The sequence below is a fragment of the Benincasa hispida genome, chromosome 11 (genome assembly GCF_027475165.1).
Source record: "Benincasa hispida cultivar pf3 chromosome 11, pf3_genome.v1.1, whole genome shotgun sequence".
Lineage (NCBI taxonomy): Eukaryota > Viridiplantae > Streptophyta > Magnoliopsida > Cucurbitales > Cucurbitaceae > Benincasa > Benincasa hispida.
The window spans coordinates 11,345,317-11,358,983 of record NC_143488.1 but is presented as its reverse complement, the minus strand read 5'-3'; the positions used below and the strand labels follow the sequence as shown (position 1 = coordinate 11,358,983).

At 33.1% G+C, this 13,667-nt stretch overlaps 2 pseudogenes across 1 annotated transcript; both read right to left on the bottom strand.

Moving 5' to 3' along the window:
• Positions 1-1,083: 1,083 nt before the first annotated feature.
• LOC120089820 (putative protein phosphatase 2C 76) lies at positions 1,084-4,396 on the bottom strand (annotated as a pseudogene). The gene is made up of 4 exons (XR_016524256.1): positions 4,256-4,396; positions 2,305-2,573; positions 1,990-2,117; positions 1,084-1,376 (listed from the first exon to the last, which is right to left on the bottom strand). The product of XR_016524256.1 is annotated as a putative protein phosphatase 2C 76 (transcript).
• Positions 4,397-10,099: 5,703 nt separating this feature from the next.
• LOC120091590 (cyclin-dependent kinase C-2 C pseudogene) lies at positions 10,100-12,268 on the bottom strand (annotated as a pseudogene).
• Positions 12,269-13,667: the final 1,399 nt, after the last annotated feature.

Sequence of the window (13,667 nt, the reverse complement as noted above, 5' to 3'; positions counted from 1 at the left end):
GCAAACCAACCCTTTTTCGACAACAATAAAAAACATACATAAACTAGATCAGCCCAAAAAACATACATAACTAGATCAGCCCAAATACATACAAAAAAAATATAAGAATTTTATTGATCAACCCAAAAATACACATATACATATAGATAAAAAACATACACATACTCAGCCCAAAAACATAAAAAAAACATATATATAAATACAGATCAGCCCAAAACCATACATAAACTAGAGAAAGAATTCCAAAAACATACATATATTTCTAAGTTTAAAATATATTGAAAAACAACTAGAGAAAGAAATATACCACAGAAACGAGCAAAAATCGGCCGTCAAAGAGGTATGAAAATCGAACAACACGACCGCTACAATGGGGGATTCGGTGAGGATCAAATGGAGGCCTCAGTGAGGAAAATCAACAAGATTTTGGAAAGTAGAAAGCAAAATAGAAGAAGAAATCGAAAGCAAAAATCGGTGAGAGGAAGAAATCAATGAGAGCAAAAACGATCCAAACGGTTTCGATGAGGAAGAAGTAGGGGCGGGCGGACATTTTTATGTGAGGAAGTCGTATACTTAGGGTAATCGTGTACCAAGTACACGATTTTCTCAGTCAAACCTGCATGACTATCACGCCAAACTGGATATGCCATGTGGCTAGGTACTCGTATACCTAGTACACGATTTAGGGCTTATCGTGTACCCGATACACGATTAAGGTGTTATCATGTACCCGGTACATGATTTAAACACCTATTTTTGGGAATACTTTCCCTTCAACCCCTGTTTTTGTCATTATTTATTAAAAAATATTATTTAAAAAAATTCTAGAAAACAAGAATAATAAACAAATAAAATTGTCACATCATACTTTTTCTTTTGCATGAAAAACACAAGTAAACAAATATATCTTCACCCACCTTTGATATACTAGTACGTGAATCTCTAGCATTGGCAACATAGAGATGATTGCTAACTAGCAAAGCTGTTGAAGAACAGCCTCATCCCTTAAAGTATCCTTTTCTGAATTTAAAAAATCAACATTTGTTTGTTGATACGTTTCCCTTGGGAATTGATAAAAGGGACTTTTGTGTGAGTACAAAATTATTATGACCACGTCAAATTTCTTTCAAATAGAAAATAGTAACGTGAACAGAGAAAGTGAAACTTAAAGATCTTGTACTATTAAACTTGTGGAAAGCTAAAATACAATCATCATATAAACCTAATGATTTTATCTTCATAAATAAATGAAAAAGGCATAAGGAAAATGAAACACTGATAGCTAATTTGGTATTGATCAAGAATCTTGGGTGCTTCATCAGATTCTCAAAGAGATGGTCCTTCAAAAAACTCTGCAGCTCAGGATCCGCCATGACCTGCAACCACATGTCAAGAGGTAAGTATTTCTGCTATTTGTAATATCGGTAAGATATCCATGGTGGCTTCTATATTTTGAAAAATTAGCAATTAGCATCAACTATGGATTAAAAAATATTAATCTCTAATGATGATTGAATGCAAGTGTCAAAATTAAGTAAAATGAATGGCATGGGTAAATAAAGTTGAAACCTAGAATCGTTTGGCAAAGTGAGGAATCTCAAAGTTTTTTATCTTCAACCTGGGCCGTTTAATAACTAGTTCATACATTTTGCAAGTTTTGCTACTTACTTTTTAAAAACATTTTCTTAAACCAGACCAAAACTTGAAAATTAAAAAATGTACTTCCCAAAATCTTGATTTTGTCTTTAAGATTTGGCTAAGAATTCAAATGTTTTTAAAGGAGGTTGAAAAGTACACCAAAAATTGGTGGGGAAACAAGCATAATTTTCAAAAATGGAAAGAAAAAGAAAAATAGTTATCAAATGGGACCTAAGTGAAACTTGACACCTAAATTTAATTCGTAACATATCACCTATAAATTGGATAGATTAAAATTTACTAATAACAGTGTTACATCATGCCACTACAAGAATGGTGGGAGAATATAACCATTAAAGATGCCAAAAAGGTAGACGATTTGACCATCGACCTTCAACATTTTCATATCAAAGAAATCTTCCATGGTTGCCCCCTTTCCTCTGAAACTCGAATACCTCTAACTAAGTTTCCCATCTTCACTACATATCAAACCAAAGATAATAAGTTTACTGCAGATCTCATTAGAATCCAAAGTTTAATAGACTAGGTGCAATAACAAGATCACAGCATTGAGTTCTTGTCATCTTCATAAAAATAGAATAACAATTCAGCAACATAACTTCAAATAAATAAAAGCATGCTTTATTTAGACGAATCCATTATGACCTTTTCCATCCTCCGCTGGTATTGCCACCATCTTCATCTTTCTCTGGATGCTTATCAACTGCCGGTCCACGATTTTCTAATGCATTCGTATCTACCATCATCATGAGACTTGTTCTACATTCTCGCTTCCAGGTGTGAACAAATCCAAGATTGGAAGGCAAACTCCTCAAGATATTGATGATTTGGTCCCTTCTACTGATTATTCCTATATGTCCAGCCTGAGCAATCACATTCCTTATATTATAGTTGCATACCATCTAAGCCAACAGCTGCACAATCACATCATTACAGTAATCAAAAGATGCAAACCTCATGAAAGATTCAAAAGCAGTAACAAAGAACAAATGCAGCAAAAATAAATCATCACATCATAAACAATTCAACATTCAAAACTTCGATTTCTCTTACAGTCTCTTGATATCAAAATGATACCAAGATGTAAAGAGAAGGGCAAAACCCCCCCAAAAAAAAACAAATAAACAAATAAACAAAATATAACAAAAAGCCAAAACAAGACTTTCACTCTGATGATCTCTAATCAAACGCTAAGGTAAATCTTTCAACCCGATTGATCGACCGAAGTAAGACCTCCCCAAAACTAAGTCTAAGCTCAATATTAATGAAATGGGTTGATCAAAGTGGTGTCTGGTTCTAGAGGAAGTGGAGCAACATTTTCACAAGAAAATCTTGACTGGTAATTTCTTATGCGAGAAATTGAGAAAAAGAAGTTTAATATGAATCTGATAAACCACGCAAAATTTCCATCATCAAAGTGAAAGAACAGTTGAAGACCTCAGAGTCTAAGCAGATGACTAATATGAGCAATACAAAGCTATAATATCATCGTTCAGTAACTTTTAATTTTTCAAATAAGTTTCAATACTTCCATATACTAACATTCACTAGACCTCTACATTTCTTAATTTTGTTTGCCGTGCTACCAAACCACCTAGAACTGATTCATACTAATTATATCAGAACGTTTTTGTTCCTGTATGAATTGAAGGGTCTTATCTTAAATCCTTGAATTATTAATGTTAGTTATGTAATTGATTCTCAACTAATTTTCCTGATCGAAAATTCATGGAAGGAGGAAAAATTTTTGTTTTGTAATTTATGTCTTTTGTTTATTCATTGTTATGTCCAAGCTAAGAATTGAAATATTGAGTACCAAAAGACTTCTTTGATCATGTTGAGGGAATCAAAGAAGCTATTTTATTTTTAGTTCTTTTGCTTTTCAAGGCAAGCTTATTTCTTAAGAGTCTAGTTATAACTACTATTTTTATTTTTAGTAGGATGTTAAGAACTAGAAATCGAAGCGTGATTCCTTTTTGTTGAAATGTGGTTTTAGACAGTAGAACACAAAGCATTATGTATCCATAAACAGCCTTATTAGAACAAAATTATTATCAAACTTGAGATTTTAGGATTATCTGCAAATGTTAAAGTTCTATACAAATAAGAACCAACTAATATGGATTTCAGGTTGAAAAGATAAAAAAATTCAAACAAATCAACTTACATTCCATCGTCGAACTCCTCAATAATAATTTTCTTGATACTCTCACCAAAATGCATAACTGCTCCATTCAAATCACCACTCAAAAGCTTAATAATTGAAGGAAAATTGGATAATATATCAATACTCTAACAGATTATGTAAGATGAAAGTAAGAAAACAAAATCAGATCATCAAACGAGTTCCAAGTTTAAGGTCAAATTTCACAGACAGAAATTCCAATCCCATACTAAAAAATGGATAACGAATGAGCCAATCAATCGAAGAAAACAAAAGAGCAGGGGAGTGAACAATCTATGAAGCCAGTAAAATACTCAAATCGTAGTGGGTTTTGAGAATCTCAAAACGAATCAAACCAGAACACCTTTTCAAAAGTTGGGGGAAATAAATGTAAAATATTAAGCGTGGAAAAGGGTTTTAAGAATCTCAAACCAGATGGATGAATGTTGCTGGTTCGCAAGTTGTCGAACTTGACAAATCAGTGGTGGCTTGAAAGAGAAGACCTGGGGATAGAAGCTCGTTGGAGATAGAGAGTCGACAACATGGAGATAGAGAGGATGACAGAGATAGAGAGGACGAGAGGACACCAGAGATAGAGAGTTGACAATGAAGACCTGGTGGTTTCGCATTTGAAGGAGTCGACGACGAAGGATTGACCTGGACAAATTGATTTTGAGAGTTACGCTGGAAGGATTTGATGAAGAAGATAGAGAGGATGAGAGGACGTCGGAGATAGAGAGTCGACGATGAAGATCTTGGAGGTTTCACGTGGGTTGTGGGTGATAATGAAAGGAAAAAGAAAATAGGAGGGAGAGTGAGGAGGGAAATGAAAAAAAAAAAAATTGGGGGGGGGGGGGGAGGAATCGGTTTCGTTTTTTTAAAAAGTGGATCTTTAATGTATACCGAGACTAAAGGTATACCTACAGTGTCGTTTAAAACCAACATTAAAGAATCGCTTTAAAATTATAAAAATAAAAAAAAACAAAACCGACATTATATATTCGATTTCACTTTTTTCAACCGACATTAAAGCTCAAAATTCTTGTCATGTTAATTTCTAAAAGGAAAATTATAATTAAACGGAGCTTATTTAATTATTTGAAATTATACTAAATAAATAAACAGAAATATTTAAAAGAAAGAAAGAAAGAATTGGAATATACTAAATAATTACAAATTAATTTGTCTGAGACCAACGTGTGTGGTAACTCCAATAAAATGAATCAAAGAAAGCAAGTTTTAAACTTGTTCTCAAATAATAGTAATTCTAAACCTTCAAGATTCTCAATAGCAGAGACAATGGAGAAAAAGATGAAAGAATTAAGAGAATGTGCACTTGAAAAAGGAAAATCTTGAAGAAGAATTTGACAACTTCAAACAAACCCTCTACATGTATACGACTTGAGTGATCAAGATCATGTGGAAATTAGTATAATGTAAGAAACAACTTTCTCATGAAATTCGAAGAATATAATGTAAGAAATCAACGTCCTCCAATAATAATGAATATAATGTAGACTACTTCTAAATTAAACCACATTTTTGTTCTTGATTTGAAATTAGAAAAAGATATATTCAACACTATAGAATCTGCATCTATTAGGGAAGGAGCTCGGATTCTTAAGCTCATTTTTTTCAATCCATAGGATATACCAATCACCTCTCTTTTCTTGGAAGAATCTGTTTGTTTTTAGAACTTTTAGTAAAGTGGTAAAGGAGGCTCTAACCCAGTCGACAGAATCTGGATATAAGGTCATCGAGATGGATTTGTGTGATCGAATTTCAGAAAGACGTACATATGTGTTGAAACGTGTAAATTTGATGTTGGGTTAGAAGTAATCGGGTCTAGCTAAAACAAAAGCCTGAATTCTAGAAATACATTAGAATATTCGAGAGAAATTACATTTAGGAAATATTTAGAGCATTTTGTAGGATTCTCTAGAAAATATGAGAAAATTGAGTAATTGTAGAGAAGTTTAGATACATTTGTAACCATTAGATGATAAATGTGTTGGTAAAATCCTAACAGTAGATTTGGTATGAGAGCAAGGTGTCTATGGATATACACCCATCCATGCTACTCATCCACAGATAGTATGCTTAACAGGTACTGGGCGAGATTCTACACAGCCTTTCAAATTGGTGATCACACTGCGCTTTAAATGTATGTCATACCCAAGTAAAAAATTTATGGCTTCACCTTGCCGATAAGAAAAAGGGACGCCCATATCTTCTGAGTAAGCTTTCCCAGTGATACCCTTCATAGCGCTGATCTGGTTTGTCAGGAATCTTGTGAAGCTAACGTCTGACACATTTTTGAATAACAGCAACAGTGCGCAACCTACAATGATCTGAATAGACGGCCAATCCAAAGTATCTTCAACTGCCAGAAACTCTTCGTTGTTTGATATGTCTTGAGTGACGACTTCCACTCCAATAATAGCCAACGCCCTATCTAGTGCATCTGAGAGTGATGAACAAACAAGTCCAATCAACTTTGCTACATGTGCGCAGACTATTTTTGTGTCACTGGTCGCAGTGGCCCTCATATGAACAAACTTGAATAGTCTTCTGTTGTCTCCATCTTCAGCGACTGTGAATTTCACACAGACCAAAACAACCCCAATGCTTTGAAAAACTGTTCGCATCCTCCTTCGAATGACAACGAGTCCATCCGCAAGTGGAGTTGGCATCCTCTCATTATCATAGATGTCTTCTTTCCTGCCTGCATTATTCCCCTTGACCGGTGCCATGGAGCCCGGGAAACGAGAAAGGAGACACTAGACCGGGGTAATAAACGATAAAGGCTAAAAGTTACAAGACACAACTGAATCTAGAATCTTGAGGCTCCTTGCTCAACCTCCATTGATTTCTTTCTCAACTTTATCTTGGCAAAGATTACAATAACACTATATATATAGTCTGACAAAGTGTCTCTCTAAATTCCTTCGATAAATTACTAATGAAAACAAATGAAAATATTATAATAATTAAGACAGAATTTCAAAATTGCAGTGATTTTTGACCCTTTGTTACTCAAACTGCCATAACTTTTCATAGAAAATACCAAACGACTTGAAACTTGAACCATCAGAAAGTACACATCCGGAGAATCAAAATTCATAGGCTACACATTTAATTTGGACCTCGTTTGACCTTCCAAATGCCTGCTAAATACCGCTCAAAAATCTGACAGTTTGAGTTTAATGCTTAACATGTAAGTCTTTCTGAAATTGGATCACACAAATCCTTCTGGATGACCTTATATCCAGATTCTCTCGATTGACTTAGAGCCTCCTTTACCAGTATACTAAAAATTCCAAGAACAAACAGATTCTGTCCTCAGACTGCTTTGGATCATGCCCTCAGACTGCTTCTGATTGGCGCTACTTCGTGGAGCATCTGGTTGAAGCGCAATCATAGATCGTTTCATATTGGTGGCAAGACAGGTAGGCACCTTTGGGAGGACATCATAAATCTATCTTCACTTTGGTGTTCCAAATAGATCACTTGCATCACCCTTAATTGGATGACTTTTCTTTACTTTTTTCTCTCTAGCTCGCTTTGATTAATGACATCTCTTTTGGTTTTGAGATATGATACGGGTTCTAGTTAGATGTTTTGGTGGATGTCTTGATGTCCCTTTTGATTCTTTTTGTCTTGTGAATATTTTGAAAGAAAAAACATAGGATTTAATTAATATATCTATTTTTCTTTTATTTTTTTGAAAACATTGAGTAGGAGGATTGAAGTTTATGTCTCAAGATTGATGGTACAAAATTATGTTAGTTGACTTACATTAGTAATAAATATTAGACAAAACTGAGTAATATTGAATAATACATTTGTGTCAAAGTAAAATCCTAAATGAAAATTATTTTAAATGATAAAATTGCTAAAAATGTTTACACTAGTAATAAATATTAGCAAAACTGAGTAATATTCAATACCATGTTTTGACGGAACAACGAGCATGAGAAGTTGAAAAACTTTGGAGATAATTATGGGTTGTTGGCGTCTACCGTAATACAATAAAGTACCAAGACTTACATATTAGGTTGAATTGGAGATAATCGTAAAGAGACAATATTTTATTGAAAATAACATCTAGAACATCGTATTCAAGTGTTGTCCAACCGTGAGACTCAGAACAATAATCCATGGTTAATTCTGTCACAAATGGTAAGTAAATTAAATCAAATAAAGTTTTATTATTGACTTATTTCTAATTTGGATCATATGTTGTGCCGTTAAAATTATTTTAGCATGTTTCCAAAATCGTTTTAAACCATACATAAGGTGCCATTATAGTCCTAATTTGAATATTTTTATTTTTGAAAGGCCTAATTTGAGTAATTAATTAACTGAAAATCAAAATATATATATTTAAGCCATTTATTCTCTATGATTTGTCAATATTTACTTATGGACAATACTATGATCGATATGTTTTCTATTGAATATTTCATTTGAAAATATTATTTAAAACAATCAAATGTAAATGAAAAATAAAGGAAAAAACTCAAATTAACTTTACTTTGTTTTTGTCTCCTTTGAGCACACGTTTTTTCTTCTAGAAAACAAATTCTGTAAATCAAATGACAAAATATGTTCATGTTATGATAAAATTGGAAAACAAAATTGTATTGGGCCTCTTTGCAATTTTCAAAAAATTATATATTTTGGTGGCAAGTGGATATTTAATTGAAAAAAAAAAAAAACCGTTTCCGAAAAGTTATAAAGAAAGAGATTCATGAAAATCTTCAACAAATAATGCAACAACATTTAGATTATTCATAGAGTTGTTTTTAAATATAGAAAAATAAACTAAAATATTTATAAAATATAATAAAATTTTAAAATTATCAACGATAAACGTTGATAGATACCGATAGACTTCTATCTGTGTCTATCAATGATATTGATAGATGTCTATCCATGTCTATCATTGATGATTCTAAAATTTTGTTATATCTTATAAATATCTTCAACAGTTTTACCATTTGAAATAATTTCTCTTATTTTTATAGATATTTTATATTTTAGTTGATATGCATAATTTCATTAAAAAAAACAGTAAAAAAAGAAAAAGAATTTGTTAAACACACGTTAGTAATATTTTACAAATAATTTATCAAGGAAAAATTTTCAAAAAGCAATGTTTTCAAGTAATATATATTAAGCACTCAATCTCTTTGGTATTAATTAGGATTAAAAAAGACGGATTGAATTAGACCAGAAGTACTCAAAATTTTTAAAACTAACAACAACAAAAAAATTAAATAGTTATGAAATTGAGTGGTAGTTTTCAAATTTTTTCATGAATTTTGAAAACACACAAAAAAATTAAAAAAAGTAGTATTTATAAATTTAATTTTAAAAAAAAACTAAATAATTATTAGACATGGTTTAAATTTAATTATTTGATTTTTAGTAACATATTTTCATGATACTCTTAAACTAAAAACAATTATTTTATTTTGGATACGTATTCTCTTAATTTTTTTCATTTTTTTTCCACCATTGTCTCTGCCATTTAGAATCTTGAAGGTTTAGAATTACTACTCTTTGAGAATAAGTTCAAAACTTGCTTTCTTTGATTCACTTTATTGGAGTTGCCACGCACGTTAGTATATTATTTGTAATTTGTAATTATTTAGTATATTCCAATTCTTTCTTTATTTCTTTCTTTATTTCTTTTAATTATTACTTTATATTTATTTAGTTTTCCAAATAATTAAATTAGCTCCGTTTAATTCACTTTTGAAATTAAGCTTGGAAAACTACTTTATATTACTTATGGAAAGAAAAAAGATATCATTATTCCACTTTATACAATTACCGAAGTTTGGAGGGTTCTATTCAATCATTTAGTTAAGTTTGAGAACTCAATTTTTAAAATTGAAAGTTTAATGTGGTACAATTACAATTACTTCTATCATTATTTTACGGGCTATATCTGCAATTTGCCCTAAATATTTGGATTAAATGATTTCATCGAATGACTATTTTTTTAAAAAAAAATGATCACGTTTTCAAAAATTGAACAATTGCATCCAATGGTATTTTTCATCAACTTGTCTAGATATCTCAAATAAATACATGTATTTTTGTAGAAGCTTCTTCTTTTTCGGCTTCCTTTCACTTGTTTTTTGTTGTCGGATTGCAATTGTCAATTTGAGCTCCATTGTGGACGCAGGTCTTGGAACTGCTGCGGCTAAGTATTGTTTTATATGTACGTCTATCATCTGACTATTGCATCAGATAATGAACGAATCATTTATCTCTTTCAAATCTGGACTTTTGAGCTACTCGTTGGATGTGACTTTCATTGTTTTGCAGGAGTTCATCTATTCTATGGGATTGTGTTAACAGAGGACCTGAGAATTCAATGTGTGATTCTATATCATCGTTGTCGAGATTGGTTGTGGCATTGGATGGTGGTCTTGGATATAGTTCATTAGACATATCTAAAAATGGGTATGCTTCGGACGCATTAAAAGACTCGGGGAAATCGTGTTTTCTTCTTTGCTGCTTTTGAATTTCATAGTCCTGCACGCCTGAACTGACGGGAATGCTTGTGTATCCATTCTGTTTTTTTGTTAATTCAAAGGTATAATTTGCAAAAGATGGATCCAGAGCACTTATTTGGCTCTTAAGACCATCTGATATTGTAGATGTAGCTTCCTCTTTTTGCTTCTTTACCCAATCAAAGCCACTAGACGCTGAGACTGGTATTGGGGCTGTGAATGCGCTATCTCCTCTTTGATTTGGTGCAGTTGCGCCCTGCGAAGCTTCTGATGTTGTATCATATAGTTGCTTCTGAGGCTCCCTCTGGAAAACATCACCTTGTTCTTTGGAAAGATTGGCAGTATTGTTGTCATTCCGTCGAAAAGGTTGAATGTTTTCTTCTGCTTCCTCTTTGATTGGCACTTTATGGCTATTGAATTCTTGGAAATTTCTTCTGACTCTTCTAGGCCTTTGTGTTGCCCCTGTCTCTTTTGCTCTTGCATTCACCTTCTTCCTTCGTGCATCTTCACGATTTTTGGCATCCATTTCTTTGTTTGGTGGATACTTGGGTAAGGTAGATGGATCACAAGCATATGGCTTCGTCTTGAAATACTCAGACATGAGAGCAGACGAGGCAGTCCCGCGCTTGTAAGGTTCAATAGCAAGAAAAATTTCTAATAGGCTCACTGCGGAGGGTGAAAATTCTTTGCACTTTTCATGTAGAGAACTTTCATATGCATGTTGGGGTTTGAACATAGCTGCATGAGGAAGCTTTGTTTTTTTCCAAAACTCTTCAGGTGGAGAGCCGCAAAGTTTAAATATCTTGTGCAACTGTTCAACCTCGGTTCTTCCTTTAAGAAATGGTTTTCCCAGGTGCAATTCTGCAAATACACATCCTATGCTCCAGAGGTCCACAGTTAATCCGTAATCTGTTGAACCCATCAGTAGCTCAGGAGGGCGATACCATAATGTCACCACTCGACTTGTTAGCGCTTGCTTGTTTCTTGAGTTTATGACATTTGCTAATCCAAAATCTGCTAACTTCAGAATTCCGTCATTGTTTACCAAAATATTGGATGCTTTAATGTCTCTATGCATTATTCCCCGAAGGTGGCAATGCTCAATTGCAGATAGAAGTTGTCTCATATAACACTTAACTTGTGCCTCACTGAACTTGACATCAGGAATAGACACTAGCCCTGCAAGATCATGTTCCATGTATTCAAATACAAGGTAAATACTGCTAGACATTTTGGAAGTAATTATGCCTTCTAATTGCATGATGTTTGGGTGGTCAAGCCTACGCAATATCATGATTTCCCTTGCCATAAACCTAATGCTCTCCGGTTGAAAATTGTCGAAACGAACCTTCTTCAACGCAACCGTCCTTCCTGTCTCAACTTCTCGAGCACGAAATACACTGCTGTATGTACCTTGTCCAATCTTCTCCAACTTCTCAAAGGAATCAGCACGGAGAGGCACCCATCCATGAACAGCCTCACCGGCCACACTACTAAGCCAAGAAGGCCAGCCGGCGGCAACCTGCTCAGCTTCAACGTATCGTTGAGAAAATCCTAATTTGAAAGAACCCTTGCCTCCTTGGGAACTCCCTTTTTTCGATTTTTTAATATCTCGTCTTCGATCCTCTGATTTATCCTCCCCTTTCTTCTCATGATCGTGCGTCACTATCGAAGTGTCCAGGGTCTCAACAGAATCATTCTCAGCAGCAGCGGTGATGGTGGCAGATGTAGTGGTGGTGGATTTTGTTCGATGATGTTTATGAGCGGGTGATGCTACCGATTTAGCTACTTGCTTGGAGGTAATGCAACCCATGAACCACCAAATCCCGACAGCATCGATCAGAGAAACGATGCAAAGGGGATCAAACCCCCTATCGGGAAATGGGCAAAGGAGAAGGGGAATCGAACCTCTACATCCCACAGCTCAAAAGGGTTTTCTGAATTATCTATGAGCTGAAAAAAAGAAGGGGAAAATTGCTTGAATCCATAAGAAATCAAGGCCATTTTTGGGTTATGTTGTTGGCAACCTCTAATGACCAATGACTCTCTTCCTCCTCTGACATTGCGAGATCTGCGCTATGAAAAATTGGCCAAATAGTTTGTGTTGTTTCTGTAAAAAAACTGTCCGAAAAAGCAGATTGAAGAGAAAGAAACATTCGTGGGTCCTAACTGCCTCCTCCTCCTTTTGAATTTTTGTGGCTTTTTTTCTATTATCTGTTGTTTTCCACCATTAAATGATTCTATATATATTCATAATCCTTTTCACTATTTTAATTAGGCCATATCTTTTAATTATTTCTTTTTATTTATTCAGTATAACTCCACAAAGTTCAAATCTGTATTCTATACAATAATCCAACAAAGAAAATATGTGGGTTTTTTTTAAAAAAAATATTTTATTTAATTATTTAACGTAAATCAGAGGTATAATAGATATAGATAATTTTGGAATTTACTTTCTAAATCGTTATCATTGATATGAATTTGATTATGATATATTAGTTTTCATATTTAAAATAATTTAAAATAAGAAATTTCGTAATCTAAATATGAAATATATTCTTAATTGTGATTGGTTTTTTAAATATAAAAACCTCACAACAAGAACACAATCACTACTCACAATTCAATTTAGTATATTGAACACTACGGAAGACTCTCTCCATCCTCATAGGCTATTCATATTATATTTTTTTTTTCTTTTTGATTTCTTTAAATAATATATAGTTGATATATAGTTGTTTTTTCTTAAAAAGAATTAAGGAATAAGTGGGCTCAATCTCTTAAATATATTTTGATTTTCAAGGAATTCATTATTCAAATTAGAAATATAATGGCATCTTAATTATAGTTAAAAACAATTTTGAAAGCATGCAAAAATAATTATAACGGTACAACATATATATGAGCCAAATTAGAAATAAGACAATAAATGAAATTTATCTGATTTAATTTATTTACCATTTGTGACAGAATTAATCATGGATTTTTACTAGTCTCAATTTTTCATGCTCATTGTTCCCTCTAATGAGAAACAAAACTGTCTTTACACCGCCAACCATGAAATTTGTAAGGTTGACTTCAAATTTTCCTTTAACAAAAAGTGTTGTGATTCATCTTTCGGTTGATTGATAATGTTCGAAGAGATACATGAGGTTACTCTATTCAACTCTTTTTCTGTGAGTGTGATTTGTATATCTCCGATTGTTATAGATAATTAGCTTGATTATTATCCAGCCTGCATAATTAAGCTATACTAACCAAGGATCCATCCCTATATCTTGATTACATGATCGTAACTATCTATAGTTCAT